The following is a 10,358-nucleotide window of genomic DNA, read 5'->3' on the forward strand; positions in this document are numbered from 1 at the left end:
TTTTTCTGGCCAATGGTAGCATGTGAATGGCAGAAAGAGTGACATTGTGTGTGCCCCAGAGTCAGAGCTCCTGAGTGACTTTGCGCCACAGGGCAATCAGTCCCTGCAATCACTGTATGCTTGCCTAAATCTCATAAAACACAAACATACTGTCAACTAGTTTAGCATCAGGACAAAGACTTTACATTTATTGCAAAAAAAAAAAAGATTACTCTGGAGTTGCTTCCAGCCAAAATATGAGTCATCTATCTATATGACTTCCATGAAGTCATCTTGTCTAAATCAGAAGAGAAATATGAACAGATTAAGTACCATTTATAAGTGAAAACAGTCCAAAACAGTTCTAAAAAAATATGTCAGTGGATTTTGATGTGAGAGGGCAACTTGTTTGGACGTGTTATTATGAATAATGGATTCATATTTTGGAGAGAAGCAATGGTTTAAAGTTAAAAGTTGTAATGATGGACGTTTCTTACAAACATGCATCTTATCACTCCACAAAACCTGAACTAATGGACAGGAGTCTTGTGGATTACTGTGATGTTTTTATCAGCTGTTTAAACTCATTCTGACGGCACACATTCACTACAGAGGCTTCATTGGTGAGCATGTAATATAATGCAAAATTTCTCCAAATCTGTTCTGATGGTGTAACAAACTCATCTACATTTTGGATGACCTGAGGGGGAGTCCATTGTTTTAACTATTCCATTAAACGAACTGAGTAAAACTTGCCAGAGTAACTTAAATGTCTTTCATTTCACATCTGGGGTACCAATTACACATTAAAATGCTACAAAATAACATTTGTAACTTGCAACTATGCAAATATGTAGTGTAATAATAAAATACATGAAAGAGAAGCAGGTATATCCAACTGATAAGTCAATTTATTTTGTTTTCTTAATTATATGATTATTTACATTTTAAACTATTTTTCCTACCAGTTTGGATTGACATGATCCTCCTAAGCCTAAAGACTGCCAATGACTTATAATTAAACTGCCTCTCTGTTCTTCTGTTTTTGTCTCTCTGTGTTCCTCTGTTATTTCTGACAGCTGAACAGATTCAATCTAGACTATTATCACTTGAAAACACAGTGCATGATCATCAATTTGTGATGAAAGCCACTTTGTGACATGCAAAGATGTCAATAGAAAAGTTGCTTTTTAGCAGTTATCTTAATAATTGTTACTTTGACGTGACAATTGGCAGTGAAAAATGCAAACTCAACTATGGCTTTTCTGATTTGGGGCTAAATGTATTGTTGTAATTGAAAAACACACCGGGTACACCAAATTCAATTATATGTTATAGCAGTCAATGGCAAACGCAACTCAAGTCTTTGCCAGTTATTCCGGCAGATGTTATCAAAGAAGCAAAACAATGCTAGTTAGCATTTTCCAATGTTAGCAGCCACCCGGATACTGATGGAATTTTATTTGGCCCGTCTCAGCACTGAGCTGTTTTACCACATCATTCACACATAGAGTATTTTCACATACTGAATGGTATTTATGCATTAAAATATATACAGTATATGTATATGTATTTTTCCTTTTTTCCTTCCTCTAAACCTTGACCTCAATCTTAGTAGAAAGTGTTGTTTTAGTATTATTTATACATTATTATAGTGTATATATATTAATGTTTTAAATTAGCTATTACAGTATATTTATATTTTTATATTTATATTTCAGTTTTTATTTTATTTCATTTTCAGACTTTATTTTTGTAACTCTGTTATGTGCTGTCATTTTTTTATATATATATTTATTTTCAGCATTATTTTATTCCAGTTTTATCTAATTTTACATTTCAGCTTAATTTTAATTACAAAATGTTTTTTTTTTTTATTATTTATAGATTAAATTAACAATAATACTTGTAATGTGATGCAACGGTTCATTCCTATTGTACGTTCACTGGGTAACTGGAAAAGAGAAGCGTTTTGAGGCCTATATAAGACCTTGATTCATCAAACAGGGAAAACAGGTCCTCAGTCCCCACAGGGAAGACTTACTGACCCCTATATTGTTGCTACGCTTCCACAGAGAAATGTCCCTCAATGGGATCTCTGAATTAAAACCTAAACCACTCTGAAATATTTCAACATGTTCAGCCAACCAGCAATTCTCATTACCTGAACACCTCTCCAAACAGGCATGTCTGGTCAGTCTGGCTAGAATTACCATTGCAGAAAAATGTGTTGATGATTATTACTGTATGTGTTGACACATACAGAAAGCTCAAATTGGTCTCCAGAGGCAGCATTACCTCTTTTTCTGGTGCTTTGTATATCATGCGGTGAGTGGCAAGGCCTTTGTGATGTTTTATTGTCACAAGGGATTGTTTCACACAGTGGAGTGCCCTAGGTGCATGTTTTGTGCTGCTCTCTACTATCATTCAAGGAGACCATTACGGGGAATGCAGGGAAAATCACATCTTCTTAATATGCTCAGTTTCAGCTGCCCTGAAGAACGACGCTGTATAGTCAATTCAAAAGACAGGCGTTTGGGTTTTTCAGACTTGATTTTGATAGACCACTGCACATAAGGGGAAAAGATTAAAAAGAAAAACCCTGAAAACCCACTATTATTCCCTCTGGCCTCTATAATGAAGACATTGGAGTAATTATTAGTAAGAAAAGTATTTATAATTGTATGGGAGAATGCTCGCAATCATTAGCTATGGAAATTCTGTAGCCTTATGCCTGATGTGCTCAATAATGTTTTATTCACATTTAGTCAAACGAACTTGGGGGAAAATATGGGTGCTCATCATCATGTTAGAAAGCATCACAGAGTGAATGTGTCTGAAATCTGTGCCTGCAGCATCGGAATACCTTGACTTAAATATTGAAAATATTTCAAAAATGTTTAAGTTCAGTAATCTTTAATTATATTTTAGTAGTGTCCAAAACAGGCACATTTGTCTACGTTATTAATTAATTTGTAATTGGCAGGTGTAACAGAATGGCCAGGCTCCACCACCAGTCACAGCGATCCCTATCACTGGAGTACTGATCACCTGCACCTGTCACCACTCAAGCACCTCATCAAGCAGCCTGTATAAAAGCACACACCTCAGACACTCTCATTGTCTGGTCTTGTATACATGTAGAGGACTTGCTGACTTTGCTACTGCTGCCATTTGAATACTTAACATCTGTGTTCCTCCTAGTGTCTCTTGTTTCTCCTACTGTTGCTCCCAGGTAGCTGGTGTGTGTGTGTGTGTGTGTGTGTGTGTGTGTGTGTGTGTGTGTGTGTGTGTGTGTGTGTGTGTGTGTGTGTGTGTGTGCTCCTCCTGTGTGCATTCCAGCTCCTGTAAAGGCAAGGACTTGGATTATTCCACTCGTCATGTCCTTTGAACTGTTCTACAAACTATATTCTCACCATATCAGGATCCTACACCCGTGACCTAAATAAACGTTATAGTAGACACTAACCTGTTGTGTCAGACCTCTTCCATTACAGCAGAATTATAGATTGCAACTAAAATTGCACATAACAAAATATTCATTTGTGATAGTAATTTAAAATCTGGGACAAAATCGATTAGAAAGTGAGCATCACTGTTCCCTACAGAGCACTTGAAGTGATAGTCTGAAGCAAGAAGGGTAGTACTCATTCTTAAAAAAATAAAGCTTCTCATTGGCATATTGAAATATATAAGGAACATTTATCTTTATTTTTTGTTTAACAAAATACACTGGCAATACATTAATAAAGGTACTCTAAAACATTTAAATATTCAAATATTTTACTAAATTGCATCACTATAAGTAGCCTACCTAATACATAGGCACAAAGATTGAGCCTGCCACAGCATTTGGTACATAGCCTTTGGACTGTGGGTATGGATGAATAAAAAGATCACAGATGAAAATATATGAATACATGTCACCCTGTGATGTTTTATTAAATAAGAGTGGATAGTTCTTATATCAGATTACCTTCCTCTGTGATGCAAAATAGTCTGGTGACCTAGAGGGATAAATTCATTAGACTTTGCTGTAATGAGATTATCACCACTTTTGATGCTCAGGGTCTCAGGAGAGCTTGACCTGACATGTTCTATCAGTGCCCTCTTGTATAAGGATTAAACAACATACACTCCCTGATAATGCAATCATTTCACTTTACAGGTTTTATTGTTATAATTCTGCAGCAACTGCTATGCACAATACAAAACTTTAATGCTCAGGGAATGGGACTGAAAGAGTGGGAATTGACTTTGATCACCTCTCTCATAGACCCAAAGATTGAATTAAGGATGCGTCATATGGGTGCTGCCCCCATGTGGCTACTACACAGTTATATACAATTTAAATCCAATATTCTTCAATATTTATTACACAGATTCAGGAATACATTTTAAGGCTTTTTAAAAGTTCATAAAACAAGAGATACTTTTATATTTATATTTTCTTAACTATGCAAAGCACAGAATGTACAACCAGTATGAGATTTTATTCAAGTGTAGACTGTGGATTAAAAAATGATGTGTGTGTATATTATATACATAAACGTACACAGAATGTTTCTGAGAAAATAAAATAATTATCACTTCCAGTTCTCTACATTAAAGTGTGATGCATAAATCTCACAGTTGGTGTGCAAACAATTTGGAGACATTAAGAAGATTTCCCCCCCACCCCACCCCCCCGCGGCTCCATACACATAACTCATAGAAAATGGTTGCAAACTGCTGTGAGAATTACAGAAAAGGTACAAAACTGTCACTGTGGCTGTACCCTTTACGAACATAAAGTGCTATAATATATAATATGAATATTAGTGCTAATGTGTAGTTTTAGGTATGTAGTAGCATTTAGGGGTAAATGCACTAAAAACAGATAATAGTCTAAGAAACAGATTATAGTTCCACAATTAAATTCTTCTAATATTTGACCTCAAACAGTGCAATTCTGTGCTTGTCTTTTGAATATAGCTCGAAGTCTAAAGACCGCTTTATGTTTTGTAACAGTGTAATAGATTGAAATGACAGAGCAGCATATGTGCCAAATGATGGTGGACAGCTGTGAAGAAGAAGCCCATCTGTGTCACAATGGTGCTTCATTAAATCTTATGGTGGAATTACACACCTCATGTCTCCTCGCTATTGATATACCCTAAAAGTTATTATATATGTGAGAGAAATTAGTAAAATACATTTGAGAGATCATCTAGAAGCTTAAAATATGAAAGCATCACATGACAGGTCGTTTGGGTGTGTTGAAAATAAAAATATCAAATGCATAAAATAAAAATACTAATTTAGTATGACATACACTAAAATAGCACTACTGCTTAAAAATTAAGTTAATAGATAGTTGAGAAGTTTTAAAAAATACAATAAAGTGCACATTAAATACAATTTAAGGTAAATATTGGTCTATGGCACAGTTTGAAATGGGCTTTTGTAAAGCCTATAGACGAACATGAGGTCATTTGGAAAATGTAAATATAGCCCAAATATATAAAGAATCACTATATTATAAAACAAACAAGGACAAACTTCATCCAACATATGTCTGAAAGTCACTGAACATCCCACAAAAATAAAAGTTTGGCTCATGCCCTTATTAGGTCCCAAATATTGATATTATTTTCTTTAATGTGTTTCAAGAAATGTACATTCAAAATCATGTTGTCTGATCAAAGCTTCATCAGTGTTGTAATTCATTCAGCATGATCATAAATCATAACCATAAGTTCATCTGTTGTTCTTGTTGCGGCATTTTCCTTGAGTTTGTGTTGTTGGCACTGCAGGCATAGTGAAGGTACACTATTATCATGCTTATTCCCTCAGGTCTGCCTTTAGAGTCAGAGCTGAATTGCTCATCAAGATAAACCTATCCTGCCAAACTGGTTTCAGTCCAAATCTCTTGTGGCCTGACTTTCACAGCTCACTTTAGAGTTGAGTGTTGAGAATCTGCTATAAAAGACAATTACCGATCACAAAACTTGAAACTTCCTATTGAGAGAGCTAGGGCATAAATAAAGATTAGATACTGAAAGAAAAATAAAGACAAGATGGATGTCCACTGAACCATTTTTAATTAAACAAGAGGGACTAAGCAGTGCACACATAGACAGGCATAAGAAATAATCCCATGGGAAAGCTGGTGATGTTTTAATGAATTCTATTGGGCATCTACATGTATTTTATGTGTTGAAAGTTTGAACAGATGTAAGTATATATATTTTTTTATTTTTGCCTTACCTCAGATTGCCAATACTCTTGATTAGATTTGGATTACACTCCAAGAGAAAAGGGTTTAAAAAAGCTGTCCCTGGGGTACTATTCTTCCAAAAGTTACACCTTTATTTCTTATTTACCCATAGGGGTAAATAAAGGGGTAAAATATTAGGCCTATCCTAAATGTATACATACTAGTACCTTTTGAAAGAGTACCATGCCATTGAGAGCTTTTCTACTGATCTTAATGTTGCTGTTTGTTTTTTCTTTTTACTACGAATTTACTATTTGATTAAATTCTGATTCATTTGGGCATATTTCAGTTCATTTTTGTTTATCCTAGGGAACCAGCTCATAACAGTAATTTCTTTTTGATGATTTGGACTACACTGTTTTTGATTTGCTAAAAAGGGTTACACTTTATTTTGATGCTCCCTTTTAGAACATACAGTACAGACCAAAAGTTTGGACACACCTTCTCATTCAAAGAGTTTTCTTTATTTTCATGACTATGAATATTGTAGATTCACACTGAATGCATCAAAACTATGAATTAACACATGTGGAATTATATATGGAATTATATACATAACAAAAAAGTGTGAAACTACTGAAAATATGCAATATTCTAGGTTCTTCAAAGTAGCCACCTTTTGCTTTGATTACTGCTTTGCACACTCTCTGCATTCTCTTGATAAGCTTCAAGAGGTAGTCACCTGAAATGGTCTTCCAACAGTCTTGAAGGAGTTCCCCGAGAGATGCTTAGCACTTGTTGGCCCTTTTGCCTTCTGTCTGCGGTCCAGCTCACCCCTAAACCATCTCGATTGGGTTCATTGCTATTAAGAATTCGATGTCATTCTCTCGTGCTTTGATATATGTACTGCATGACTTTTTATCATTTCTTTTTTTGACAAGGAAAATGCCATATCAAAGTGTTTGCATTTAAAGACAATATGGCAACATTTGCTTCCTTATTCCATGAAACAACCTAACAAGTTCACTTTGTCATCTAAATATCGCAAACATTTTAAAACCAAGTGAGCGGTGTGACAGATGGTGCTGTGGAACATTATCACACAGTACCTCAGCACCTTACCCATGAGATCTTATTTCAGTAACAACTCGCCTGTTATAACCAAGAAAGCTGTCGAAAATGCAAAGGGGCTTTGTCTGCTGAAGAAGAAAAAAAGTTATGCATCACTTTATTTACTCTGGATGCATAGCACTGGTAAATATGGGGGGCACATACTTTTTACCACAGTGTATATATTTGTTAATGTTTGTCTTGAGATGTTTTTGTTCTATTTGTGGAGTGAATTAATGAAAAAGACGTGGTTGCAGGATGTAGAGACAAACAAACAGAAGACCATATTACACATGCTGTAAAAGGTCTTAAAGTACAAGCAGGAAAAGGAGAATATTTCTGTATTTCAACATAATATGTAACTTGTATGATGAATCAAGCATACTTCTACTCTACAACGATTCCACTTTAGAAATTTAGCTGACTTTATATTGGCCTGATATTTACAGTTGCAATTTAATATTGAGGTTGTTGTTTATTAGTTTGTCTCTGTTTCAGAAACACAAGAATGTACAAATAACATACAATTGCACTTTCATTAAAATAAATAAATAAAACGAATTAACAATCATCCAGGAAAAACTAAATGTGTGAAGCTGAAGAGTCCTCTGAGATAAATTCAGCTCACAGCATTCGTTGAGCTGTAGGTGAGAAAGGAGAGAGGGGTGTATCACCCATTCATTTTCATAAAGCTAGTTATAGATTGAGAGTAAACATTTAGCATGAAATTACTTTAACAGTTTATTGTTCTTTACCTTAATTATGTAAAAAACCTTAAGAAGAAAACCTTTCATAAAATCTTTTGAAAAACTCTTTAAAAATCTAAAGGAAATGTTTTAAAGCCTTAAAACACAAGACCTTTAGATGTTTGTTTTATAATATTTTATAAGTGTGCTCAGATTTCGGAAAAAAACGTGTGAACAATTCTATTTGAGCAAAATTCCAGCAACATTCATCAAAAATCTTTATTGAAATACACTGGACTTTGTCCACAAAAATTTGAAGAACAGGTATAAATGTGAAATTCATAGTTATGACCACTTAGAAGGGCTGTGGAATAGTTGATTTAGATTTAGACCACTTCACCGCTTCTTGGCTCTTGGAACTTTTTTGGCAGATTGGAACCAAAGTCTGCAGGATGATGGCCCACCAGGAGCAAGATTGGACACCCCTGCAGTAGCTTATTGCTAATATTGTAGTAGTGTTTGTCTTGCATCTCGACTGTTTGTGGACTAGCAGAAGATTTAAGATAAATATACAGTTGTAAACATTACAAACATATGTCTGTGTCACAAATAGTGTGGGGTTATTTACAAACTAGTTACATTTACAACTGGCGTAAGCATCATATGGAAAAGTCCTGAAAACAAAAAACAAAATAAACAAGTATGTCTAGTTATTTCTATGGATCATGCAGATTTTTTGCATAACAAAATGCAAGGTGACAAAAGATCACTTGTATTCTGACTCTCTTTGTCATTTTAACTGCATTGCTGGGTCTGACAGAACTGACTTTAGATAGATCATGCAGAATGTAAATACAAAATGTCAAGAGTTTTCCATTGTGTGGGGTGAAAGGACATTTCCAGCACTAGTCTGGTGATTGTGTGCAGAAATGTCAGAGCTCAGAGCAGTCAGGCCAATGACATGGCCTTTAGAACAGGCATAGAGAGATTCATTCCACTCTTCCTGTTCTGTCCACAGCCTATGTCGCCAGTCCCAATTAATTTTCTTTTCTTTGCCCTTTTTAAGAGGAAGATGTTGGTAAAAAGATACCATAATGGAACAAAAAAGAAGGCAAGAGGGATAGAAATGGGGGAAAGAGAGGAGAGCAGTTTCCATAGCAACTCAGAGAGCAGTTGAATAGGAGAACGGTGCTGGCAGTCAGCCAACAGAAAGATTCAACTCAAACTGAATTGCTGCTCCTGCAATTCAGCCTAATTTGAAGAAGTCTCAATTAAATACAAATATGATGTTTTGGGAAACTCACAGTTGATGAACAGCTGGGATAGTATTTGCTCCTTCACACATACAGCACCATAAATATCCCATTATACCTGCATATAATTTAAGTCAAAGGATGAGTAAATGAATATGCAGTATTCATGATGCAGTAAGCAATAATCCCAGATAACCTAATGCTTCTGCTGAGATTCTGAAAACAGCAGACACTTTTCCATCCCATTATGCCGCAGGAGCTAAAGAGCTGTCAGATTCCAAAAGTTAAAAACTGCACACCTTTAAACCTAAAGAAAACAGTACATCAATGGTTAAGAAGTATATCTTCCTCAAATGTTATTTGAGATTCTGGATATACAGTTTATTTGCAACAAATGCGAGAACCAATAGACCTTTAGTGTCAGTACATCAATGGTGTGAAACATCTTAACAAGTGCCAGTCTGAATATCAGCAAAAGTGAACTGCTTAGTTTAAAAATGATTACATTTACAAGCTAATTCAGTTAGTAAAGGTGGTTTTCTCCTTTTCTCTTAGGTTTTAACATTTAGGACATTTAATTAAATATCACTGAGACATAATACTCATTCATTGACAGTGAACCCGTGAACATGGCTGACAGATGAATAGTTCAGCAAACCATTCCTCTCCTGTCTGGATAGACCTTGTCACAGTAAATAGCATCATGAGTCAAAGCCGATGACTTAAGACACTAAGAACCACACAGGGATGTGTTTAGAGCTCTGAATTGTCTTCACACATCAGATCCACACTCATGCATTTCACACCTGCTACTTTAATAAGCTGTAGCACAATGGCATCAGCAAAAACTTTTATACTTATACAGTACATCCCATTCTAAAGCTTACTGGAAACACTGAAGATAGCTGTAGACAGGTGCAATGTGTCTTCTTAATTGTAATTTCCTGCAGCAGGAATGTTTTATTAGTTAGTAAATATATTTAAGTTGGGGAGATGAATTGTATAAGGTAGAAATGTTACAGTTCTCTTGTTTACCCATAGTTGTCAGCATAAGTAAGACTGATTACCATAATGCAAATACCAATTATCAAGGCAGGACAGGAGTTTTTGTTAAGGAACTTTTATACTATT

The sequence above is a fragment of the Carassius gibelio genome, chromosome A9, assembly GCF_023724105.1.
Source record: "Carassius gibelio isolate Cgi1373 ecotype wild population from Czech Republic chromosome A9, carGib1.2-hapl.c, whole genome shotgun sequence".
Classification (NCBI taxonomy): domain Eukaryota; kingdom Metazoa; phylum Chordata; class Actinopteri; order Cypriniformes; family Cyprinidae; genus Carassius; species Carassius gibelio.